Consider the following 15,307-nt stretch of genomic DNA (forward strand, 5'->3'; position numbering starts at 1 on the left):
ATCCTTGTTTTATTGATTGCATGTAATATTCTAATTTTCTGAGATTGTGGATTTGGGGTTTTCATGAGCTGTAAGCCATAATCATCACAGTTATGACACATCACGGCTTGAACTATCTTGCTTTGCATGTAATGAGTCTATCTCATATATTAGGTTCATCTTTTAAGTTGCATTACTGAAATAAATGAACTTTTGCACGTTATTCTAATTTTTCGAGTTTTACCTGTAGAGCTGGAAGGGACCTTGGAGGGACCTTTTGCCTGCTCAAGCAGGCAAACCTATACCATTTCAGAGAAGTGACTGTACTCTAGTCTCTTCTTAAAAACCTCCAGTGATGGAGCGCCCACAATTTCTGAAGGCAAGCTGTTCCACTGGTTAATTGTCCTCACTGTTAAGAAGTTTCTCCTTAATTCCAGGTTGCTTCTCTTTTTGATCAGTTTCCAACCATTGTTTCTCGTCCTGCCTTCTGCTGCTTTGAAGAATAGTTTGACCCCCCCCCTTCTTTGTGGCAGCCCCTCAAATACTGGAACACTGCTATCATGTCACCCCTATTTTTTCTTTTCTTTAGACTAGCCATACCCAAGTCCTGCAGCTGTTCTTCATATGTTTTAGTCTCCAGGCCTTTGATCATCTTAATTGCTCTTTTCTGAATTTTTTCCAAACTCTCAACATCTTTTTTGTAGCATGGTGACCAAAATTGGCTGCAGTATTCCAGGTGTGGTCTTACTAGGGTTTTATAAAGCGGTACTAATACTTCACGTGATCGTGATTCTATGCCTCTGTTTATATAACCTAGGAATGTATTAGCTTTTTTGGCTGCTGTTGCACACTGCTGGCTCATATTCAAGTGATCATCCAGTAGATTCCAAGGTCCTTCTCACAGTTACTGTTTTTGAGCCAGGTCTCGCCTAATCTGTATTTACACCTTTGATTTTTCCTGATTAAATGTAAATATAAATGTATAGCACTATTACTACTAAGAAAGAAATGCCTTGAAAAGAGACATGGTAAGGCAAAATATTACATGGTCAGTACATTTAAAAAAAATACCGGCAAAGCAGATAACAATAAACACCTGGAAAAGGCTAAGAACAGAAAGTTAAAGAAAGTGACAGAAGGGCTGCATGAGACTAAGCCTTAAGAGCAAATGCATATAAAGCCAGAATTGAGAAAATACCAACAGATAGAAAATATTGTCTCTGCAGAGAAGCTGAAGAACCAGTGGACCACCTGGTTAGCTGCTGCAATAAGATTGCACAGACTGACAACAAACAACAGCATAACAAATTAACAACAATGGTGCATTGGAATATCTGCAACAAATACCGTTTGCCTGCACGCAAGAACTGATGGGACCAAAAAATAGACAAAGTAATAGAAAATCAAGAAGTTAAGTATTTTGGGAATTTGGAATTCAAACAGACAAGCACCTGCCACATAACACTACAGATTTAACAACTGTTAATAAGAAAAACAAGTCTGAATAATACCTGAAGTGGCAGTACCTGGAAACAGCAGAAGAAATGGGGGAAAAATGCAAAATACAGTGACCTACAAATAGAAATAAAATGTCTGTGGCAAATGAAGGCAAAGATAGTACCAATAATAATAGATGCCTTTGGGTATAATCCCAAAATATCTGGAGCAACCACTTGAGCCCCACTGGCATTGACAAAATCCCCACCAGTCAGTTGAAAAAGGCAGCTTATTGAAACAGCTCAGCTCCTGTGACAATAGTATTATTAAATACTATAATATTATTTAATACTATTAAATAATAGTACTATTATTTAATAGTATTAAACAACAACATTTGCCTATCCCATGTCCTTGGAAAGGATTTGATAGGTGACTAAAATGCCAAATCCAGTCTGAACCTCCAGATGACCGACCATAATAATGATGATGATATAGTATAGGGCAGTGATGGTGAACCTTTTAGACACTGAGTGCCCAAAACCGCCCCTGCCTCCCCACCTGCCCCACTCCGCGCCCTGCCCGCTCCGCCCCCACAAGGCCACCCACCGCCTCCACGGCCCACCGCAGATCGCCCAGGCGGCCCAGGCGGCCCAGCAGCGCTGTGGCAGTCATGCCCTCTGCCCGCAGCATCATCTGTGTGCGACGGGGTGGAGTCTTGTCTCCGCTGCCTGGCTGCCATGTGCTTGGCTGTGCTGCTCCACGTAGTCCATGCCCGGGGGCGACTCTCCTCCAGGGGGGCTGCTGGTGAGAAGGGGGCCATGAAGGGAGGCGGGGCTGGGGCGACAGTGCATGTGCCCACAGAGAGGGCTCTGAGTGCTGCCTCCGGCACGCGTGCCATAGGTTCGCCACCACTGGTATAGGGCCTAAAGTTGCTCCCTTCCCTGAGCAATATCCCACATAGCTATGGCTTGGACTGAAGACTAGACTGGATAGGTAGCTTCTGTATCTTTTTAAATTATTAGTTAGTCAACCTGACAGACAGTTAAACCCAACTTTCAAAGTACTCACCTGTACATGCTCAGGTCAGGCCAGCCCCAGGTCACATAGGGAGAATGACTCTGGATTGTTCTTCCTGTGCAGGTTATACTCCTTAGAAAGGGAAACTAATCCAGGAAAAACCATGATTGCTTTCCTTATCTTGTCAGGGATAAGGCCATTTGCTGGCCTTGTTACTGAAGCCAAAAAAGAACTCAATGGTAAAAGTAGTAAAATTTGTACCAGCATATAATTTTTTGCCAGCTTAGAGACAAACCACTTCTCTCTTTCTGTCAATTACACTGTGGTCCTGAAGTCACCAAGAATCATCTGGTGTCAAGCCTTATTCTTATTCTTATATACTTAGAGAATACCATAGTGGTTAGGTATTATATGCATATTAATACCTAAGTAAGTAAAAAAAATGGCTCAACTTGAAATCTTAAGTTCTAGTATAGTTTCACATGGGCTATGTGATTGGTTTCTAGTTGTGGCAACAAACTGTCTAGATCATATTCTAGCACCACTGTAGCCCTTAAAAGTAGCTATTGTTTAGGTAATCCAGATGAAATTGCATACTCCTATCCAGATGATTGTTACGTGGATTAGTATAAATATTACACTCTCCCCCCCCCCCAAAAAAAAATTCAGAAATGCTACCGGTAGTAAAGAAAAGTTGACTATAACCTTTAGAATTATTCAGCAAGCAGTAAGGAATCCCATAAATAACCAATCATGTCTCGTGTCACTGTAATCTTGTAAATGGTAACCACTGCTGCTAGAAGACAGAATGGAATCAATATTCTCCAATTGCTTCCATCAATTCCTATGAGGAGATAATTGATCAGAGCAACAAATGCTATCTTAGTTGCATGCATAAGATAGCTGGTTGTCAGCTATGCTGGCAAAGGTCCAAGAAGCTGAGAGAATCTAAGCAAGCCCAGAAAGTCTGGGAAGAAAGCTTAGATGTTAATTGTCATTGAACTGGGAGTTAGTCGTAGGATTCATTCAATATTTATATTGAATTATTTGTATCGAGGTATTATGATCTGACCCACTGCAAACCAAATAATATTTCACAACTCTCTGCTACCATTTGAAGTCTTACCTTTCAAGGTAACTCTAAACACACCCTTAAAAAGCCCATACATTTTAAAGTTGATATTCTTAAATTTTGGAAAAGTAAAAAAAAGTAGACTCCAGTTATCCTGAGACCAATGCAATCTAGGACCTACCACACATTCTGTGGAGTTTAATCACCTCGAATTTTGGAGAAACCTTATTAAAAAGCTCCAGATTTACCCCAGTGTTGCTACTTAGTGCCCCCACTGCAGCTCCTGAATTTCCAAGAAAGCTGTTCCGGGAAGTCACTGGGCTGCAGAACAGAAGAGGCATGGGACACTTGTCTGGATTGGGGGCCGTGTGGGGAGGAAGAGAGGCGCATAGCTGCAAAGCTATATTCCATGAGACAGCCAGCATAAGAAAAGATGAAAGCAAACTTTCAGAAATTCAGAAGGTGGATTATTCTAACAATTATTTCCCTCAGAATATTGTGAATCAAAGTTTTACTCCAGAAATCATGAGATATTTTCTGGCTTTTAAAGACTGTAAAAATGGGATTAGGTGACCATTAGTTCACAACCAATAATTGTAAAAAGCAATAAATGCATACATAGTTTATTTTATTCAATAATTGTACACTGGCTGAATTATACAATTTTTTTTAAAAAAATTAAGGTTTAAGGTATCTATCTCTCTTCTCTGAAGGAATCTCTGTAAACTATACTGCTCATAAAAATAAAGGGAACGCAAACTCCTTCAGTTCCATGGTAAAACGTTCTCTTTATTTTTTTGAGCAGTATATATATTGCAATGTATAGTTTATAGGTGGGCCTATCTGTAAATCTTATGAATGATCCTTCTTTGCTCAATGATTCATCAAGGCTAAGAACAGCCAAATGCAGTTTAGGAAAAGGGGGTTCAGTGCTTGATTTGTGGGAAATATGGAAACAGTGACAGAATTATATTTCAGTTCTTTCACAATTCCTGAGATAAGTTTATTAGCATCCCAGCAATAACTAAGACTGATGAATTCTTTATCCCTCTAGGATCTGTTCTGAACCCATTTGTAGTTAAATAATAACACATTTGTGTGCACTCATGTTAAACAAAAAAGATTTCTTTTCTGAAAAATTGCTCACCTGAAAAACAAACTAATTCTGTGATTCAAAAGAAAAGAGAAAAAAAACACTCTAGCAATATTTTCCCCTCCTATTAAAAATGCTGTGGAAAAAATAATAGGTCTTTCATAATGATTGATATTTTCATTTGTTTTTCCATTTAAAATGTATGTTGAAATATTTTCTCTCTGTGTAAAACTTGGTGCAGTTGAAAAGTTGATCAAGAGGAGGAATAAGTATTCCATAGCATTTTTTTCCTTTTCCTTCAAAGGAAAATTATGGCTCCAATAATCTCTGATGGTGTGAAGACAATTGCACATCTAAACTATAATATTCTCCTCACAGTAACTTTGCAGTCACATCATTGCAGAGAAATATTACTCTGAACTATAGGACTGCTAATTATGTAACCACCATAACCCCAGAAATCATTGCAGCTCAACATCCTGTCATACATGTGAACATAATTTCATGTGTGACTGGACTCTGGTTATCAATTAATAACAATTCTGGAAAAATTAAATTTGAATTATGATATCAGAAAATGAGATGAGCTCTTCTAGATTAGGCTCGGCACAAAGATCATTTAGTTCAAAATTTGTGTCATTTCATGAACATGCAAGTATCTCAGAATCATGGACAGGAGGTTGATAACTATGAGTAGGTGACAGATAATGTATCATCCTTAAGTATTCCTTTTTTAAAAAAAATAAATCTATCTATTCCTTTTTAATACAGGGGCCAGTTTGGTGTAGTGGTAAAGGCATCAGGTTAGAAAATAAGAGACTGTGAGTCCTAGTTCTGACTTAAGGCATGAAACCAGCTAGATGACCTAGGAAGCAGACAATGGCAAACCACTTGTGAAAACCTTGCCAAGAACACTGCAGGGAATTGTCATCACCGATTCAAAGGCACAGGCACAGCCCCACACAAACACATACTCCCCACACAAACAGAGTTCCTTTTTAAACAACAGTTCGAAAGCATGCAAATGCAAGTAGATAAATAGGCACCACTTGGATGGGAAGGTAACCGTATTCCGTGCACGTTGGCATATAATCTTGCTGGCCACATGACCATGGAAGTGTCTTCAGATAACAGGGGCTCCCTCGGCTAGGACACAGGGATGAGCACTGGCCCCTAGAGTCAGACACAACTAGACAGGGGGAACCTTTACCTTGATCTTTTAAATTAATGGCCAATTCCAGCTATGCATTGTGTAAAAAATGTTTATTAACTGGTCCTGAATTTTCCTAAAACTCCCATATCGAGTTTTAGTGGATGAACCTACTTGTTACGTCGTGAGAGATGGAGACAACTTTCCCCTGTCATATTTTAAACATCATGCATTTTCTATACAGATATTCCTCGATTTACGACCACAACTGAGCGCAAAATTTCTGTTGTTAACAGAGACATTTGTTAAGTGAATGTTGCCCCATTTTACGACATTTTTTGCCACAGTTGTTAAGTGAATTACTGTAGTTGTTAAGTTAGTGACCCGGTTGTTAAGTGAATCTGGCTTCCCAATTGACTTTGCTTGTCAGAAAGTCATAAAAGGGGATCACATGATCCCGGGATACAGCAATATGGTTATAAATATGGATCAGTTGCCAAGTGTCTGAATGATCACATGACCCTGGGGATACTGCAAAGGTTGTAACTTGAAAAATGGTCATAAGTCATTTTTTTCACTGCCATTGTAACTTCAAACAGTCACTAAGTGAACTGTTGTAAGTCGAGCACTACCTGTACTGCATTTCTATTATGTCTCCTAAGCCACTGCTACTCTATGTTAAAAGGCCAACTGCTGTAATCTTTCCTTTTGTGGAATAATTTTGTTCATACTTTTACAGGTCTGCGATATTCTTTTTCAGTTGCTGTTGCCAGAACCAGGCACAGTATTCCAAATGCAAACATTTGCGACAAAATTTATAAGGTCATTACTACATTGGCAGTTTTATTTTCAATATATTTCCTAGCATTACTTTTTACAGCAGCTGCACGCTCTATTGACATTTTCATTGAGCTCTTCACCGTGACTCCAAGATTCTCTTCCTGACCAGTCACTGTCAACTCACAGCTCCATTAACGCATATGTGAGATTTGGACTTTATATGCCAATGTGCATCACTCTGCACCTGATTACATTGAATTACGTTTGGCATTTTGAATCCCATTCAGCCAACTTGGAGAGATGCTTTTGAAGATCCTTGCTATCTTTTTTTCTTCTACTTTACCATCCTGAATAATTTAATGTAATGTAATTAGCAACATATTCTTAACTCCATGTCATTTATAAACAAGTAAGAAACCACACTGGTCCTTGTGAAACTGTGCATTTAAGCATTTTTCCTATTGTCTGCTTGCTGTTTCTTAAGGAAGTTACTAGTCCATAAAAGTATCTTTTTTTCTAATTCTATGCGTGCTGAGTGTTGACAGTGAAGTTTTATTGAGAAGCATTGCAAAAAAAAAAACTATTTCAAAGTTTGAGTGCCTCCCCATTTTTACATTTTTATTGATTGCCCTAAAAGAAATCCAGAAGAGTAAGTGAAGCACTTCTTTTGAAGGAGCCATTTTAGTTATTTTTCAGTAAAATTCATTCTTCTATATGTTTGATTTCTTATCTTTAATAAAACCATATCTGATACAAACACTGACAAATCATATTACCATACAATTGTATTACATGCAATTTTTCTGACCTGTTTCCTAACTGGTTGCACAATTTGTCTTTTTCTCAAAGTTGCAAATTTATGATTTCTAAAATGCTTGTACATCAGTTGTCCTCCCATCCATAAGCAAAACATGTTATCTTGGGTATTTTTATTTGGTAGTAAACATTACATTGCAGGACTGCAGGGGATGTTTTATTTGATAGAGTATGGCCTAACAGTTATGGTGCTCTTAAAAGTAACTCTCCCAGGAATAAGAGCACATAAACCTCTTCCTAGGTTCACAGGGATATGATCAAAGATTTCTGATGGATGGCTTCATCGTAGTCATTTTTCAGTAGTATCACTGATTTCGTGCCTAGCAGAATTCTAGATTTACTGACTAACAGCAGGAATCTCTCTCTTCTAACCCAATAGGCTGAAGATACCAGTTGGGAGTTTATGACTAAGGGGATGATGATTCTTTGTGCCCTGTCTCATCATTTTAATGGTAAAGACTTTCATTGACAAAATGGATGCTCTCTCTCTCTCCTATCCCTTTTTTATTTCTTTGGGATAAGTTTATTAATTCATAGACCCTTGTAATATAATATGATAGGGTGGCAGAATTTCTAGTTTACACCAAACTGGACCTCGGTGGCTGTATTATAAAAAACAGTAATGATTTCATTATGACTGGCTGTAAGAAGGAAATTGATAAATGATTTTTACATAATAAGGCTAAATAATGGCAATCAGGCTGTGTGGAATGTGAACTTTAGTGTGGAATGTAAAGACTGAATGAAGTATTTACTTTATTCTGTATTTCTTCTACAGATCTTAGAATACTGTAAATGCTGCTGAAGCTGTTCTTTGATTCAAGCCCAAACCCACATGAACAAAGAATTGCTGATCCACGGTATTCAAAGTGGTCTTTTCTGATAGAGGAGCAGCCACATCCTCTTGATATTGGATGTTTTGGACCCAAGCAATGTGTTCAAGTTGTGACTTTGGAGGCAGGAGCTGGGGTCTGTAAGAGGTTAAATGTTAGACATGCAGTCTTCTATGTCTGCAGTGGATATCATGAAATTTCATGAACTTTGTCTTAGTATAAATTTGATGATGATGATGATTATTATTATTATTATTATTATTATTATTATTATTATTATTATTATTATTATTATTATTATTATTATTATTATTATTATTATTATTATTATTAGGATGTGTCATCAAGTTGGTACACATAGATAGATCTCCAGGATGATCTGCCCCTAATCTGGCACTTGAAGTTTTCCATTACTGTTGTAATGGAATCAATCCACTTTGCTGCAGGTCATCCTTCTTTCATTTTCTTTTCCTCCACCTTTCCCATCATTATAGTTCTCTCAAGAAAGCCGGATCTTTTGGGTATGATATAGGAGGATGCTCTGAGGGATGGGACATTTTGGGACTTTCCCAGAAGCAAATGATTGAATTTTTCACCCAGATATGGATGCCGTCAATTGTTATTTACTGAAAAATTAAAAATAATAATAATTGAAATGTCAGTCATTTAATTATCAGGTTGGGTTTACCTGGAAAGCTTGTATAATTTTATTAGAACATTTATAATATATTTGTAAAGCTAACTAGTAGCATTGCAGCGCTAAATACTGCATTCCTGGGTAACCCAAACACATGTCACAAAGTTTAGTATACAAAAATAGTAATTCATCTATTGCACATGTCATGCAAGTCATTTCCGGGCAGACAGAAAGATAACAATGTAAGTGTCCAAATAGGATAAGAAAGTCCACCTTAGAGAAAAGGTCAAACTTAGTTTCATTTCATTCTCCATCACTGAAGGTTTTTAAGAAGAGATTGGACAACCATTTGTCTGAAATGGTATAGAGCAGGGGTATCAAACTCGCAACATCACATGACGTGTCGCGACATATCATGACTTTTTTTTTGCCATTGCCGGCAATGGGATGGGCGCGGTTTTGTTATGATGCATCCGGCCGGCGGGCTGGCAGTTTGACACCCCTGGTATAGAGGGTTGAACTAGAACACTTCCAAGGTCCCTTCCAACTCTATTATGCTATTATTTTGTCCGTCACCAGTAGGGACAGACCAACCTTCCATCAAGCTCAGCTCCAATGTTCAGCCCTTGCCAATTGAGAGTATAGCTATTGAGTTGTTGGTGTGGGGAAAACTCCTTGGAAGTCTTCACTGCAGTGGCTACTGCATTTCCAAGCACTTTTCTTGTCATGGAAATATAGAGATCTATAGAATTATAGAATCATTGGAATATTACAAATCCTCTAGTCCAACCATTTGCCCAGTGCGACAGTACATTGAGTAGAAAGTTAAGAATATGGGATAATAATAACATTAAAATGTTATAACATAACATAGCTACTGTATATAACATAACTCAGCATACTTAATATAATTATATAATAATGGTGCAGTTGCAGAGAGCTGGGCACCATGGATGTATAAATTATTATTATGGTTGGTCGTAAAGTTAGTCAGATGTTTAGGTTGGATTTGGCATTTTTGTTCACCTATCGACCTAGGATAGGCAGATACTATTTAACAACATCAAAGGTATTGTTGCAAGATGTAAGCTGTGCCAAATAAAGCTTCCTTTTGCAATTAGCTGCTGGTAATTTTTGTCAATCCGTGTTGTTGTTTTTGTTGACAGGTTTGTCCCAGAACTGTTAAGGGGAGCTCCCTGGTCTGAGCCTTGGGAGAGAAGTGAGTCTGCTATCCTGCTGCAGTCAATGGCAAGGTATCCTCTGGTCTCTCTGACATTATCACAAGTCATACCAGTGTGAGGATTTCCAAAGGCTCTCAGCAGTTTCAGTGGAGAGACAGAAGAAGGACGCAAATGGGGAAAACAGTAAATGCACATTGTTGGATTCCCCTCAGTTTCTATTTCTTTGAGGGGCTGACCGTTTGAAACTCCTTTTCTCTCATAGTATGTGAGATCAGTTTCAAGGGGAATTTTTATCTGCTCCCCCCCCATTAAAGTTAATATGATACAGCAAGGAATTTACATTCTAATGCAAAAGTGTACACCACTCAGTGTAAACAACTCCTTCTTCATCTTTTCCCTTCTGCTTTTTGCTTTTCCCTTAATTATTAGGAAATAATTTAAAAATACTATCTGACAGAATATGCATGTTTAATTGTTGGTTATTAAGTGCAACAATCAAAAGTGTCCTTGTCTGGGCCATCCAATGCAATGGAATATGAATCAATTCATAAGAATTATGCTTCATGCAATGAAGCAAAAAGTCCAGGGAGATTCTCAATATCCAGGTCATGGTTGTTCCAAAGGTGATTTTCAAAAGGCTACTGGACTTTTGGGGGTTTTTTTCCTTGAAAATGTTTCACTTCTCATCCAGGAAGCTTCTTCAGAAGAAGCTTCTTGGATGAGAAGTGAAAGGTTTTCAAGGAAAAAAAACCACAAGAAAGTCCAGTTGCCTTTTGAAAAAGCATCTTTGGGACAATGAAGCTAAAGGTTTTATCTGACATAGTGTAAGTATAATCAGATGTTTCCAAGGTGATTTGAAGCAACTTTTCTTCTAATGAGGATGTTATCTTATACTGTCATACATCACTGTGACTTTTTTTTAAGCAGTGCTAGCCAAAACATGTTACTGAATAAACCCAAACCTTCTCAGTCTCCATGCATGAATGCTTCAAAAAGATAAATACTAGCTGTTCAGTCATTTGATATGAGGACACCATCTATTTGTCAGCTGTCCATTTTGTAAGCTCAATTCTCAAAAAGAAGAATGTTAATTTTTTAGCTGGGACTGGCAGAATATGGGGAATCCGTGGCACATGTAAAAAGAGGGCAGAAATTTAACCACATGGTTGTGTCCATGCTTTTGATTTTTTGGGACACTTCCAGACTCACCTGGTGACTGGGAATCCTATTCTAAAAATATCTTGCCCTTAAACAAAGTTACCAAAGAGAGAGTGCTCTTGCTTTGTAGCGTGGCTTTACATGCACCTGTTTTTTTTAAGCAATTGAAAAAACATCAAAATAATTTTACCTAATTAATGATGGCATATTCTGGCTATTAAATGGTCATGGAGGAGATTCATATGTATTTAAAAGCATAAATAAAAGCACTCTGCCCTTGGAAACTGGTAGCAATAAATGTGGTAGCTATAAAAATGACACCTTAAAGGCTAATCCCTTGCAGCTTTTTTGTTGGCATCAGTTTCTGTCCTTCTTACTTCATAAAGCAGACTCTGATAACGCTTGGCAGCCCTCTTCAGGTTCTGCATGAGAATTAATGCATTTCGCATCTAGGCTTTTTCATTATTTTATTTATCCATTTATTTGAGCTCATTTCTATGAGCTCCTGAGATATCGTAGCAAGAGTCATGGCTTGGAGCTGAAAAGTTTAACAGTCTTTTAAGTTGCTAAGGATTCTTCCTTGCCTTTTTTAGCCTTAGGTGCCAGCTTTCTACCTGTTATAATAACTGTTCATCTAGTTCCTTTTAACAGCTGTCAGTCTGATGCTGAAAACATCAGCAGAAATTTCCAAGGATACTTCATTCTGCTTGACGTTAAGAGGTAAAGCTGTATGGGTGCATGCCATCTTAATGAGCTTAGAAGTAAACAAAAATGAAGTTGCATTCTGAAAATAGTATGTGGAGTGCAGAAATAGGAATGAGAAACTTTCCTTTCCTTTTATCATTTTCCCCACACAAATTCTCGGTTTTCTCTTCTGCAGAAAGTCTGCTTTATTTTCTACTGTATCAAGCTTTGGCTGGGGGATCACAGTAGCTGCTGTCCCTGGAAATGAAGGATCTTGCACAAGTAACTCATGCTCTTATCTCCATGTGTGCAGCCTAAAGACAGCCCTTATTTAGCAACAACTGAGACCAGCAATTTAGTCATTAAGTGACACAGTCACTAAGAGAAACTTCAACTGTGCTTATGATCTTTCTTCAGGTTCCCTTTGCTTTACAGATCTGCAAAGGTCATAAATGTCAGGATTGGTCACAAAGTTACTTTGTTATCACCACTGTAATTGTGAAAGTCACTAAACAAAGCAGTGGCTAAACAAGGACCACTTATATTGTAAAATAAGACCACTGGGAAGCTCCAGTTGGTACTGACTATTACTGAAATTCAATTTTTGGCTTAACCATTAGGAACAGGTTACATTGGTACTCATGGCTTTGTACTGATTACTTATAGGATTTGGATGCAATTCAAAGTGCAAGTCTTGATGAGTAATTACTACATGATTCGGCTCTAAGATTACTCCAGGCCTGCCTTTTGCTACCCAAACGGTCTTGTGTAGTACATATGATCAAGAAAGAAAATTGTGACAATCCCATTTTTTTAGGGTAGAATATTCAATATTTCATTTAATATTTAATATTTAGAATAAAATAATATTACTTAGAAAACTAGTATAGACCATCTTAGTTTGTATTACTGTAGTCTTTTATTTTTGCATTTCTAAACTTTAATTTTTATTTATTTATTTATAACATTTATTTGCCGCCCATCACATATCCATTGACACATCCATTCTAAAAAACACAGCACATGAAAACATTAACAAATAAAATCATAGACACAAGATGGCAAAGAAGGGGGGGTGGAGTGTGGGAAGGTGGGATTGAAATTTAATTAGTCAACCATTTCCAATATGAAGCTCTCCCATTGGGTCCTAAGCCATCTGGAAGAACCAGGAGCTAATATATAAGATAGATAGATGCTAGATAGATAGATAGATAGATAGATAGATAGATAGATAGATAGATAGATAGATAGATAGATAGATAGATAGATAGATAGATAGAAGGTAGGTAGTTAGGTAGTTAGCTAGTTAGCTAGTTAAGTAGATAGATAGATAGATAGACAGACAGACAGACAGACAGACAGACAGACGAAAACTAAGACCAAGTAATATATAACAGCATTGGTCAGCATCATATCAATTATAAAATAAGATTTTTATGTTTATTTTTATATTTATTATTACTTTTATCTTCCAATGGGGGTGAGAATTGCTTATATTGTTATTTATGCAGTTTATAAACCAGTGACTTATCTGACTTCCCGAAGTACGTATGTTTAACAAAATTCAACTTTTTATAGGTCTCAAACATCAGACTTTAAATTATTTTAGAAGAGGCCTTTTCATTCCTCTTGGCAATTCAGTTTGATGTCTTCCTTTAATGATAGAAGTTTCTAAATCTTCACCTTTTTGACCTGAAGTTTTCTGTTTATTCTTACAATTATTAGATTATGATTATGACCTTCATATGAATAGAAGTTTGACCTGAGGTTTCTTCTGTTTCTTCTTACAGTTATTTTGATTATGACCTTCATATGAATGAAATGCAACTTCCATGTATAAGAAAAGGATTAAAAAGTGAGGTAGAAATCCAGTACACTTTTAAGTCATATATACATGACTTAAATTTGAAAAATCACCAAATCTCACGAGAATTCATACAAAACTGCTAGTAGACAAAAATGTATTTGTCTGTTCTCAAGTATGAACTGAATAGTAATAAGGTATTTTTTTCTCTCTACAGGTTGTATGTCTACATATCAATAATAGAAAATAGGGACATTTTAAAGGAATTTGCCAAAGTTCCTTTTAAATTTATCAATATTTGGGAAAGGTGATAATAAATCCATATTTTTATGACAGTAGGGGTTGGTGGGAAGATGTTTTCAATCACAGCACCAACACTATGAAATAGCCTCCCTTTGAATATTAAATTAGCCCCACTGTGATGACTTTCCAGGAAGCATTAAAAACAGTTTTCAGTTGGAGTGGTAAGAAAGTGGTGTCTTCACAATAATGTAGCAAGACTATTTCTTCCTATGAAGTTTTGGGAGATTGAATAGTCTTAAATCAAAGGATTCCATCTCTAATAGAGATGGAAGGAGGATGTCTATTAGTTCTTTTTCTTATTCCTATTATTGCTAATCAATCATTGTAGTTGCTATCAGCTCATTGGCAAGACCTCAGCAGAGCTTCCCACACAAGCCTTGGTGGCATGGCTTGACATAACTTAGCTCTTAAGCTTGATCTCAACTGGATGCTCAAGACATTGCATGGTTTTCGGTAAGAAGCTTCATTGTCTACTAAAGAGCCACTTGAAATAATAGATTGGCCTCTATCAGTACAAAACTGTAGTCCGTTCTTATACCTATTGGGGTGTTTCTTTCCCCCCCCCACTCTTCCCATGGATTAAAGAATGTTGTCTTGTAATTTTTAACTCTGAGGCTGAGCAACTGTTGATTTTTGGCATAATTGATATCACTGCCCAGAGATTATAACTTCAAATGGTCACTAAATATATGGTTATAGGTTCAGGCAATGACTTTGGAAAAAGTAGTCAGGGACTGCTGCACAACAACATGTGAAAAAATGCTTTGAGGCTAGGAAACAGGCAAAGGAGGAAAAGACTCAGACCGGCCCCTCCCTGATTCCCTGAGATATTAGAGACTTGAAAGACAAAATTTAGTCAGGCTTGCAAGATTCTCTTACAATAGCCTTTCTCAATAAAGTGTAATTTTAATTGTCTTACGGAGTCTGTTTCTTCAGAGCGTTAGGGTTTTGTTTTGTTTTTTTGAGACAGACCTACAGTCTTTTGGGATTACCTGGAAGTTCCTCTGATTATGTGTGCCTTTTCCCATTTCCTACACTTGTATACATATGTATATGACTGGAATTTGGAAAAAAAAACCATCAAGTCTCATGAGAACTTATAGCAAAATGCAGAAATCCTACAAATTTACCAGTAAACAGAAATCTCATTAAGCATAATGACCAAAGTCTGAAATTTAGCAATCTTAATAGATTTCAACTAATTGTTTTATGACTTGGACTTTTAATACCCAGGCTCACAGAGTCATAGTTAGTAAGCCATTGTAGAAACTGAAACAATAAATAAATAAATGTAAAAATAATCGGTGTTTCTGAACCTTTATGTTTTACATTTACCTAAATGTATATGCATCATTAATTA

Source organism: Protobothrops mucrosquamatus, unplaced genomic scaffold (genome assembly GCF_001527695.2).
Source record: "Protobothrops mucrosquamatus isolate PMUCROS unplaced genomic scaffold, P.Mucros_1.0 scaffold3458, whole genome shotgun sequence".
Lineage (NCBI taxonomy): Eukaryota > Metazoa > Chordata > Lepidosauria > Squamata > Viperidae > Protobothrops > Protobothrops mucrosquamatus.